A 12,264-nucleotide genomic window follows, 5' to 3' on the forward strand; every position below is an offset into this window, starting at 1 on the left:
AAACACAACAAAGACAATCAGAAAGAAAATATTTACCTTTTGCAGGTGAGTATTTTATAACCAAGCGTATGTACATGGAGAGCTTAGTGAAAGCAGGTCATATTCAAAGACTTCCATGATGTCAATAAAAATAACTTTCAGCCAAGAAAGCATCTCTGAATTCTAAACCTTTCTAAAATAATTCTCATCAACCGCCATAAAATTTTATGCCCATTTCACAGGTGAGAAAAGTAGGTAAAATGACTGACAAGTGAGGGAATCTTAAATAAAAAAAAAATATACACATATTTACTTTTATATATGATTTTTTGTCTCAAAATATGTCTTATTGCATCCAGCTGCAAATTAACAGAACTGTTACAGAAGAAGAGGCTACGGGAGGCATCTGATATGGGATGCTAGATCAGATCACATTCTTTGACAAGTGAGGCAAGAGATTCTGTTCTTGCCGTTTACTGCAGGCAAGTAAAGGCCAAAGTGGTCTGAATGCCTCTTCCTCAGCATGGGAGGAAGGCCAAGTCTCCAGACTGAAGCTCAGTCAGGTGCTGCTCAGGAAGTGATTCAAGTCCTCCAGTGGAGTCATTCCCAAATATTTAGGAAAACCGCTTAAGGTCTGGTCCATACAAGCAGAATCTAAAAATGCATGTTAGATAATTATCTAGTTAATAGAATGAACATGGACTACAGATCTGCATCATTCAGGTTCTGAGATGATTTTTTGCCTACTTTTTTTTTTTTTTTTTGGTTAGGTTTTTATCAAGTTCAGTGCCATAAGAACACTGACAGGTATGATAAATGTTCGTAAGTACTGTGGGAAGAAATAAGGAAATTAGATCTTTGTCACTTAACCATAGTACTGAGTCTACAAAGAAAAAATGAGGTACAATTATTTTAATTATTTCCCATTCTTAGTCACATAACTGCATGCTCATAGCAACGTTTATGTACTTAACAACCATTTACAAATGTGTTTGTACTGCAAGTGGAGAGGCCAAATGAGCATCATCACCCAAGGAAGCCTATCCGGCCCTATCTCCACAACTGACTCTGCGACCTGTGCATATTATAGGGCCTCTCACATTCAATGTCTTCATCTGCTAACATTAGCTGAGTGACCGACTACCTTCAAGGTTTCTTCTGTGAGTCTCTAGAGAAAATAGCTACAACAGTTATTTTGTTGTTATTTATTCTGTTGAAGTTTAAGTAATAGAACCAAATCAGGCTTAGGCATGTGCTTCCTATGAGCTTACGTCGGGCTCAATTCTTTCTGAGAGAAATTACTACAGATAAGTGGTATACGAACACTGGGAAGACGAAGCAGCAAATCGTCTTATTAAAAAACAGATTATTGTAAAAACAGTGTTCAATAGATAGTAAAGTCACTCAGTTTTCCCAACTTAATTTTAAGGTCTGGCCAGTCAGAGGGGACCAGAGCAGTGCTCATGCACTTGGTCACCTTTTCTGAGGTCTGCTACTCAGACACCGCATAGTAATGGCCGGCCCATTCTTTCAGGTTATCCATGATGCCATCATCGTCTCAAGGAAACAGCACCTTTGCCACAGGCACCAGGGCACTGCTAAAATGTTACATTGCTAACTCTTATACCCATGCAAGGAAAAGATTATTAATCTACAAATGATCATATGGCGTAACAAAAGTGTTATCCTATGGAAAATTAATGACCTCATCACAAACTATGCAGATTCGTTGCTAAAATAATAAAACAAAGGCTCCTAAAAAAAAAAGGAATAGGGACAATACTCCGGGACATAAGAAAATTAGGTCATTTATTTTATGAGGGAAGAAAGGGAAACATTAAAGAAAAAGGAAACTGATGACATCATAATTTTCTTCACAATATAAATTTAGAATAGTGTGCTTATCAGAATCAAGAATCATAGTCAATAAACTTTAAAAAAAATAGATTGAATGTACTGAATAGAACACTATTCAAAGCAAAGGAAGTCTGTGACAGGGGAAGTCAGTCGTTTTAAATTGAATAGTAAACTCATAGACACAGACAATAGTTTAGTGGTTACCAGAGGGTAAGGGGGGAGGAGGGTGGTAGATGAGGGTAAAGGGGATCAAATATATGGTGATGGAAGGAGAACTGACTCTGGGTGGTGAACACACGATGTGATTTATAGATGATGTAATACAGAATTGTACACCTGAAATTTATGTAACTTTACTAACAATTGTCAGCCCAATAAACTTTAATTTAAAAAAAAATTGAATAGTAAATACTATATATTGAGTCCACATTCATTTAAAACTCAACAACATGTCTTTTCTTGCATCCTGCTGGCTTTTCTGTTTTGTTTTGAACAGGAGAGAAAGTGCAAATAGGAAGTCAAGGCCTTGGTTCCAATCCCAGGACACGTCTGCCCTACATTTGCAGACCTCCACCCTCAGGCTTCACAAAAATATATCTGTGTCTCAGATGACGTGAGAGAGTACAAACTTACTTTTCCATACATATTCTGAAGCTTAGGAACTGCCAAAAGGATGAACAATAACATCAACCAGATAAGGCAATTGGACAATCTTGGGAGGTCTAGGGATAAGAGCCCTCAAGGAAGTCAAGGCCTTTTATGGAAGCTGTCCCTAGGTCAGGTATTACCTCTGTTCAGTTTTCACCCGTCTTTTTTGACCATACATGGACAGGAGTCTCATTCTCCCTAACCTCTGCTGGAGGCATTCATTCTGTTGATTTCAGTTTTACCCTACCACTGCTTCAACTGCTGAGATTTCAGCTTTCTATGTACAAAATAGCAATGCATGAGTCACTTGGAACTAGACGCACAGGAATAGGAGAGAGGTGGTACCTTCTGAAGCTACAGAGGACAGACAATAGGCAATGCCTGGGCTAGGGCGTAATGCCAAAGTAAAGATTATGATCTCTTTACTGCGAAATATTTCTAACATTACAAAGTCAGGAGACTGATACTATAAACATCAATACACACACCACTCTGATTTAATTTCTGGATTTGCAAATAACTTTAAATACTCTAATATTAGTTTGTGTAAACTTAAAATGTATCAGTTGTGCTAGAGGTTGGTTTACTTTATTAGTATTTTTCAAGAAACCGAATTTCGGTTTTGCTGATTCTCTCTCCTGCTCCATTTCTTCAAATTTCATTTATCTTTTGGTGATCATTTTTTCCTGCTTTCTACATTGAGTTTGTCACATTATTCTTTTATTAACTTACTATTTCTATTAAATAATTTTCAATCTTTTAACGTATACTTCTAAGGCTATAATTTTTCCTCTAAATTCTGCTTTAGCTACATGCCACAAGTTTTGTCACTTATAAATATTTTACACTTTCCATTATGATTTCATCTTTGATCCATAAGTTATTTAAAAACTTATTATATTTCTAATTTGATTATATTGTGGTCAAAGTATGTAATGTTTATATTAATTCGGGGGTTGTTGACTTCCTTTGTGTTTTTATATGCAACCAATTTTTACAAATGTTTTTATTGTCTCAAAAAATACTGAAGATCCTATTTTTGAGGTACAGGGTTCAGGTATGTCAAGTAGGTCAAGATTGTTAATTTCATAATTTAAATCTTCTACATTCTTATTAATTTTTCCAAACTACATATGAAATAATCATCTATTACATCTACTATGTATCATCTACTACATATGAAATAATCATCTATTTGTGAATTTCTCCTTATAATTTTACCAATGTTTGCTTCCTGTGTTAGGGGGCTATATTGTTGGGTGCATAAATTCATTGTTTTACATCCACTTTTTGGAAATTATGCCTTTTGGCATTAAGTCATGATTTCTCTCTCTCTCTCTCTCTCTCTCTCTCTCTCTCTCTCTATATATATATATATATATATATACATATATATATATATATATCTTAAATTTAGTATTATCTAGGAGTAATACAGTTGTACCACTTTTCTTTTGGGTAGTATCTGCCTGTCTGGTGTTCCATTTCTTTACTTTGAAAATTATTTTGTCATTAAGTCCATAGGTATGGCTCTTATAAATAACATTTAGCTAGATTTTCTAAATTCAATTTAGAAAATCTCTGCTTTTTAAACAGTGAGTTTAATCCACTTGTAATTGACACATTCAAACTTATTTCTACCCTTTTATTTTCCATGTTCTGCTAACCATTCTCTTCTCTCTTTCCCTTTACTATCTTGTAGTTAAGTTTTCTTTATTCCTCCCTTCTCTCTTTATTCACTTGAAAATAATAATTTACATTTACTTCTTTAGTAATCCTCTCAAAAAACTATCTAAACTGAACAATATCTAATCTAATCATATCTCCATTGTAAGTCTAAGGAATTTAAAATGTATTCACTCCAATCAGGAAACCCCCCCACCCCAGATTAGCCTACATGTTTGTGTTAGTTATTTCTGTCCAACCAACTTGTCCACAAACACAATTTCTCAGTCTTTGCAATGGTTAATTTCATGTGTCAGCTTAACTGGGCCACAGAATGACTAGACACTTGGTCAAACGTTATTCTGGGTATGTCTGTAAGAATGTTTCTAGGTGAGATTACCAGTTGAATCACCAAAAGAACAGAGCAGACTGCCTTCCCTAATGTGGGTGAGCCTTACCCAATCAGTTGAAGGCCTGAATAGAACAAAAAGACTGAGTAGAAGAGAATTTTTCCACCTCATGGCCTCAAGCTAGAACATTGGCATTTTTCTGCTTTTGAACTCAAACTGAAATATTGGCTCCTCCTGGGTCTCAAACCTGCAAGCCTTTGGACGGGACTATACCCTTGGCTCTGCTGAGTCTCCAGCTTGCCAACTGGGACTTACTAGATCTTGGGACTTATTATCAGCCTGTATAATCATGTAAGCTAAATAATCATGTAAGCTAATTTCTTATAATAAATCTCTCTCTCTCTCTCTCTCTCTGCGCACACACACACACACACACACACACACACACACACACACCTATTGGTTCTGTTTCTCTGGAGAATCTTGACGAATACAGTCTCTTTCCATTTGTTAAAGCATTCAATGCTTATTTACATGTTTGGAAAATGCTTATCAACATGTTTGGCAATCTTCTTTTTTCAGCATTGCTTCTTGAATTCCACTTTTGGATTCAATATCTGAAAATTGGATATTGTTACTGACGCACCTCAGTTATTCGTTCTTTCAGCTGGGATCACTGAGTAAAATATCTTAGTCACCCCTTGCCTGAAAATATCTTTACTTAGTTCTCACTTTTAAATGCTAATCTAGCTGGGTATAGAATTATAGGCTAACAGTCATTTTACTTCAATACTTTGAAGATATGATTCCAGTGTCTCTTGATATCTGTTATTGATAAGAACTCTACTGTCAGTGTAACTGTAACCCCTATATAATTTGTCTTTTATTTCTGTGCTTTAGGGTTTTCTTTAATATTCAGTAATTTCATCACTGTGAGACTAAATATGGCTCTTTTTATTTAGTATGCTTGGAATTAGCACGAACCTAAGGATAAATGACTTAAACGAGTTTGAAAAATTTTGAACTATTATCCTATGATAGACATCTATTTGAAGGTATTATTCTATCCCCTACGTCACCAGCTCCTAAAAAGTGTTTACATTCCCTTTTCCTCATCTCTTGCTTTTCTTAGATCCAGTCTTAACTTAATTTTTGTCATAATCTAATTCATCCAACTTAATTTTTAATTTTTGTTCTAATCTAATTTAATTTTTGTTCTAATCTAATTCATCTAATCTTTTTTTTCTCCTAATCTAATACTTTACTAATCTAATGAGCTTTCAACTTCAAGGACAATTATTTCATTTCTAATTTTTATTTTTGTTTTTTCCAAATCAATCTGTTCTTTTTCACAATTTTGTATTCTTTCACTTATCTAGTTATAGTCTTTATTTAGTCCATCAGTTTATATACTTTTACCTTATAGATTTATTTTATAGTTTATGATATCATCTTATAGACTTAATTTATAATGTCTTTTCTCAAGTCCATGGTATGCTATCTATCTATCTATCTATCTATCTATCTATCTATCTATCTATCTATCTATCTGGTGTCGTATCTTTCCTATAGTAGTTTCTTCACTTGGCTTATGAATTTTTACTAGGTGCTTATTTTCAGCAAGAATTGTTTGTCCTGCACTTTGGAAATAACCATGACACAGTCATTTCATGTTTACTTTTGCAGAAACCAGTTCTACTGCTAATTTGTTAGCTCAGGCTTCCTGCAGTAAACAAGAGTGTACATTGGGACCCAAACTCCAAATGGTGCTGATCTATTTCTAATTTCTTTCTTCATTCCTAACACTCCACAACTCGAAGCTATACACAGTAAGCAAGCTTCCTTGCCATTTTCTCCAGGCAAGCGGAGTTTTCCTAGTCCTTTTTCTATGGTCTGGACTATATATGGAGGCTGAATTCCAACTCCTGGTTGTACATCTTTACTCTGTGGAGTTCAAAATTCCAGGCCCAGCCCTTCATCTCTATACCTCAAACTAACAATTCCTATGGGACTACACAGTGTGAGCCCATTTACCACTCTGAATATACCTTCTCTCTCTATTCCTTGTACCCAGAAATTGAATTCCTTTTGTTTGAACTTGGTTATGGATTTTAAAAGATTTTTTTTTCTTTGTTGTTTATTTTGTCCATCATTTCTACGTCTTTGTCGTGGAAATATGGCCCATCAACAAAAGCTCATTCTGCTATGTTGTTGAAAATTTTGAAAACCTTTAGTAAGAAATTCAAGGGAAAGCTTGTTTCCTTTTATATTTGTTTATTTGTTATTTTTTCTGAAGTTAAAGTTATACAAATATTTAAAGGTCCTTCTAAGAAGTTGGAGCTCAAACAACAGAAAGAAGAGCTGGTGGCAGAGATGCAGATAGAGCGGGGACTGGAACAATTTAAATCAGTTCTAAAGACCTCTCTGCTGCATGACGTCTGGCCAGGCTGGGCCGCAGGAGGATGGTCATTGGTTGTTACCCTCAGTCCTTCAAAGGCCAAAGCATCGTGTGCTCATCATCAAGCTTGAGAGAAAAAGACAATTTGTTTGGGAATCAGTTCCACTGGATTTTCAAATATAAACCCATAGTTTTTCGATGGGAAGGGGCTTCAAATAAGGATTTCTTAACATGCTCATTATTTGGCAAATTGGCCTGGGCTTGGTAGCTTATTCTTTCTTTGGTGTCAACTGAGTGGGTTATCTGTGTGCTGGAGGATTCACTTCCATGATGATTCACTCACATGCTTTGGCAACTCTGTGCTTGCTGCAACCTCAGCCGGAACTGTGGATGAGGTGGGCCTTAGTTTCCATGTGGGCCTAAGGTCTGCTTGGACTTTCCCTTGAAACGGCAGTTGGGTTCCAAGAGCTACACCCCAGGAGAGCCAGGTAGAAGCTTGTGGCTTCTTATGACCTAGCCTCAGATGTCACACAACAAGACCACAGTTTTTATTTACATCTTCCTCAAAAGAGGAAAAAGACACACCTTCTAAAAGAGAGGTGAACTCAGAAAGCTATACAGTACTTTCAAACGGAGAGGCAACATGGAACAGTGGTTATGGAGCACAGCCTGGAATCAGACAGACTTGGATTGAGGACTGGCTCTTCCACCTACTAGCTATGCGCTCTCGACAAGTTAACTAATGTCTGTGACCCTCAGCTCTCTTGTCTGTAAAAGAGCATAACACTGGAAGGCTGTTGTGAACATGGAATAGAATAGCCCACGAAAAGCACTTATGCCATGTCAGACTTGGGCTGTTCCAGTTGTTGTACTGTTGCTTTGGCTGCTGTTAGATCGTGACATGGCCTGCTTTCTGCCTACCAACACTACATTATCAATAAGTAGATCACTCATTACTTTCTACTGTTAGGAGGGTGAAAAAAAAGGACTCCACGACATAGGGATGAAGTCAGGGGCTGCTCTTAGCAATACCCCCAACACAGCCTTGGAGAGACTGCCAGAAGTCGATCTGCTAAACAGGCAAAACATGGCAATGCCAGATTCTCCCTTATTACACCCCTCCCCTGCCCTGCCCTTTTGTGGCATTCTGTACACAATGCGTAATCAGAACTAGTCTCTGGAAAGAACATGGTAGAAGTCCTCTACACGTTTTTGTGTATTAGCTTAACTGTCATCACTCCATGGGAGGTTTGCATTTTAACTCTTGTCTATAACAAAGACACGGATTTTTCCCCCTCTAGCCAAGGGCATTCCAAGCATCAGCAGCCAAACAAGTGAAGACTTTCCCCCAAATCACTGACATCCCACCCATTTTTGTAATTCTTCCTTTCCTCAATGCAAGCTGAGAAAAGTGGGCGGCTACTGCTGAAAGGAACTGAGGCAAGTGAGCAAGTGAACCATCTGCCCTCTCAAGGTCCCTAAAAGTCCTGCCTCCTGCAGAGAGTGCCTTTTGACTAGGTTATACCTGAACCAAAACAAAGACCAGACCATATACAGTTGGGAACCCTTTTCCAAGGTCACAGATAGATTGAAGCACAATGGGTGAACCAGCGTGGAGCTGACTGTGTATGGGGTGGCGGCAGTCAGCAGAGAAGAAGGAGGAAGTGAGGGAAGGACAATACAAGGATAAAGACAAAATGGGCCATACTGAAGGAAGACTCATGTGCAGACAGAATGGAGGGTGTTAGTACCTACTCCTTTCTCCACGGAAGAAAAAATAACCCCTGCAGTCGAACAGCTGGATGGGAAGGAGCTGCTGTTGACAGCAATCCCAAAGCACGCCAGTATGTTTGTTTGCCTCCTCATGTGGCTGGCCCAGAGGCTGAGTTCCAAGGCAGCAAAGCCTAAATTTACCAGTTAGAATTTAATAATTTCTGTACATGCTGGTTTAAGGCTTTTGGACACCAAGGTCATGAACGTCCCCAAGCTACAACTCCATGGGAGTTGGCCTGTCAGTGTCATCTCTGGACAATTTTGATATTGCTAGTGGCCCACAGGAGCCTGCTTCCTAGTTGCAGTTGCAACTATTCCTCAGGAATTCCAGGCAACCCACTAGGTCTCCCACGGCACAGGGGTGATCTCTGAAACAGTCTGATCCCATTTGATGATGTGAACAAGAAACATCTTTTAACATTAGGGAATCCTATGGGGACAAATTAAATTCTGCTCTCTAACTAGCACATAATCACGTAAGAAATACCTTGAACTAGTCATCAAATAAAAAATTATTATGTAAGGACAGGAAGACCCTCTCTCCAAAGCATGAGTATTCACACTGATCAGATTCTTGTCTCAGCTGACTGACAGCTCTGTCGCCATCATACACCATTGACTCTTATTCAACAAACATACATGTGATGAATATTTATTAAGCACCTGACTCATGCCAGGAATAGACTTAATTTCACCCCTCCCACCCACTCTCCACCAACTCCATCCTCCAAACCTAGAATGTTCTTTCTCATTTTTCCCTTGATCAAAACTTCAAAGCTCAGTTTGATTTTTACCTCCTTCCGTATGGTTCTCCCTTATTTTTTCAATCCATTTGCTCTGCTCTCCCTCATATTGTGGAGTGAATTCATTTTGTCCTCCAATCATTTGGCACTTGATTAAATATTACTTTGTTGTCTGTTGGTAGGAGATTGATCAGGATGCTAAGACTTGAAACTATGACACATTAGAAATAATCTAAAAAAGGGATATTTAGCAGAGTATAGAAAAAAAATGCCATATTTCCTCAGTGTTATCTGTAAGTATCTGGGGGCTTTTACCCAGAGGATTAGGCTCATCCTGTGGTCACCCCAAGGAGACAAGATATAATTCTTACAAGTTTATTACTGGTTCTGAAGTTGTAAGGTTTCAGAATTCAAGCTTGGCTTTAGGTGGCCTTCTATTTGGTCTACATCAATATTTCTTAACATTTTTTTTTCCATTACGGCTTATCTAAAGAAGACTTTTTAGACATTTTAAAAATTGCACCCCCCCATGAAATTTTAATGCCACAGGTATGCTGCAAATGTATTTATGCAACATCACCCCATTTGAGAATATTTCAGTCACATGGAGGACTAAGGAAATATTTATGCCAGGATCTGTGGTAAGCTGCTTAAAAGCAGAACGGTTTCTCTGTTATCACCCCCGAGTTGCTCTGCACAAAATAGCTACTCAATAAATTGCTGAATGAATTATTAAGAAACTACACAAAATCCAAGCCCTGCCTATATTCCCTACTGTTACAGCAATTCTTAGGTAATCAAATGGATTTGACTTAATTTGAAATGTTCTCACTATGAATGAGGCTATTTTTTTTATTGTTTTTAGAAAATTTAGACTCAAAGAATAGATATAACGGGTCTTTAAATGTTGATGATATCTAAGCCATGTCTCCCAAACAGCAGAGTGCTTACCACTGGCATAAGCATGTGAAGTGGCTTTACGAGTATGCAAAACATTTTTTTCTTTACCAGTTACATATTCCTGTCATAAGTACTTTCTATTTATGGTAAGAAATCCTAGTTTATCATTTAAGGTAGAATTACAAATTTCCTTTAAAAATGTAACTAAATGACATTTAAAGATACCAAGTAAATATAGTCTATTTATTATTAGTACATGTAGTGCTATGTGGATATGGCAAACACTGTAAAACTGTAAAAACTGTAAAATTTCAGAAACACCAATTTAATATCTGAACAAAGTCAATTGAGCATTCAGGAAGGTGGGGTTACTCAGTCTATCCTATAACAAATTTTCACTTCTAAAAAAAGGAACAGCAGCTAACATTTACTGAGTGCTTTCTTTGGGCCAGGCACCATTCTAAACTCTTCACATGTATTAACTCACTGAATTCTCAGAATGTACCTACAAGGTGGCTCTCCCCATCTTAGAAATGGAAAAAAACGGAGGCATGAGGAATTGAAAGCATTTGCCCAAAGTCCCACTCGCATTTAGTGGTGGTGGAGCCGTGATATGAATTCAGCCAGTTGGGCTTAGAATCACCTGGCTCTTGTTCTCCAGCCTCTTCCCATGGTATTCAAAGGCGATCTGACATGTTCTAGATGAATGCGTCATACTTGTAAGAATCAAACTCAAGTTTTCCACACTCTCCTCCCTCCTAAGTCAAATATTAGCAACTAAAGTTTCAAAACACTTAGTGCTCCGTGTAGAGCAAATATAGGGCCACCTAATGAAGCTGAGCTCTCTTGTCTAAGTTTATGGGGCCAGCATGTCAGGTGACATTGAGAGTTGAGTGATAGGTAAAGAGAAGACTCCAGTTCAAGGTCAGGGAGAAAGTTAATAACAAAGACCTACCAAAATTTGCTGGGGTAGCTAAAAAACCTGACAGGATCACGAATGCCTTATGTTCTATAAAAAGAAAGAAAAATGCATGTCCCTAAAGGTGATGTACAGTGGCTGCTGGTAGAACTAAGTTTGTATTATTCAGTGAGATGGGGCAAAGGAAGTCTGCTTTGCAAGTAGATGACATCAAGAAGCCTCTCTAATCATACCCTCTGGTAGCCTGCTCATTTATGTCTCCTGGTTTCCATTTGCTGGCAAAGACCCACACCACATCATGGTGTGTCTGCCTCAGTGCATAATTAGAAAGCCGTTAATTCTAAGTCATTAAAAGTGTTGCCCAGGATTGGAAGGATTCGTGGAAAGGGAGAGAGTACACGGACAAGAACATGTGCATTTTTTGGCAGAGCCCCTAATCTAATGGGAAAAGAACAAACTAAACTTTAGACTTCTTAATTTAGGAGAGGGGCAGATGGGAAAACAGAGATAAAATTTCAAGGTAAGTTAAACAATATGAAAATTCAGACACTTTCAGTACATTGAAAGAAACATTTCCTGGGAACTAAGCCCATGTGACTAATTACAGCCAGGGACAGCACTTCTATTCAGAAATAACTTTCGTCTAATTCTCCTGAGAAAAATCTCAACAACTTTCAAGGAAAACACAGCTATTCAATTTCTGCCCATTATCCAACACAGGGATCTATCTCTCTTATGCTTTTTTAATCACAAAAAAAACCAAAAACCCCAAAACCCCAAGAAAACAAAAGAAAAAGACAGAAAACGTTAAAATCCTATGTGTCAGACAACCTAAGCAATGACTGACCTACACTTTAGTCTCATCGTAAGGAAAGGCAAATTCCACAAAAACAACCTACCACGTTAAACATATTTTGGCAGAGGTCTCAAAATTCTGAGGTTTCAAGAAAGCCTACATTTTGGTCCCTCAAGCAAATGAGCCATCCATTTAAGAGAACAAGTTAGTAGCCTGATCTAAAAATAGCTGTACAA

At 37.7% G+C, this 12,264-nt stretch overlaps 1 protein-coding gene across 6 annotated transcripts in view; it reads right to left on the reverse strand.

Annotated features, from left to right (window-relative positions):
- Positions 1-12,264, reverse strand: part of CDIN1 (CDAN1 interacting nuclease 1) — a 221,473-nt gene that overhangs the window by 122,104 nt on the left and 87,105 nt on the right. The gene's annotated exons all lie outside the window — the stretch shown is intronic.

Source organism: Rhinolophus ferrumequinum, chromosome 6, assembly GCF_004115265.2.
Source record: "Rhinolophus ferrumequinum isolate MPI-CBG mRhiFer1 chromosome 6, mRhiFer1_v1.p, whole genome shotgun sequence".
Taxonomy (NCBI): domain Eukaryota; kingdom Metazoa; phylum Chordata; class Mammalia; order Chiroptera; family Rhinolophidae; genus Rhinolophus; species Rhinolophus ferrumequinum.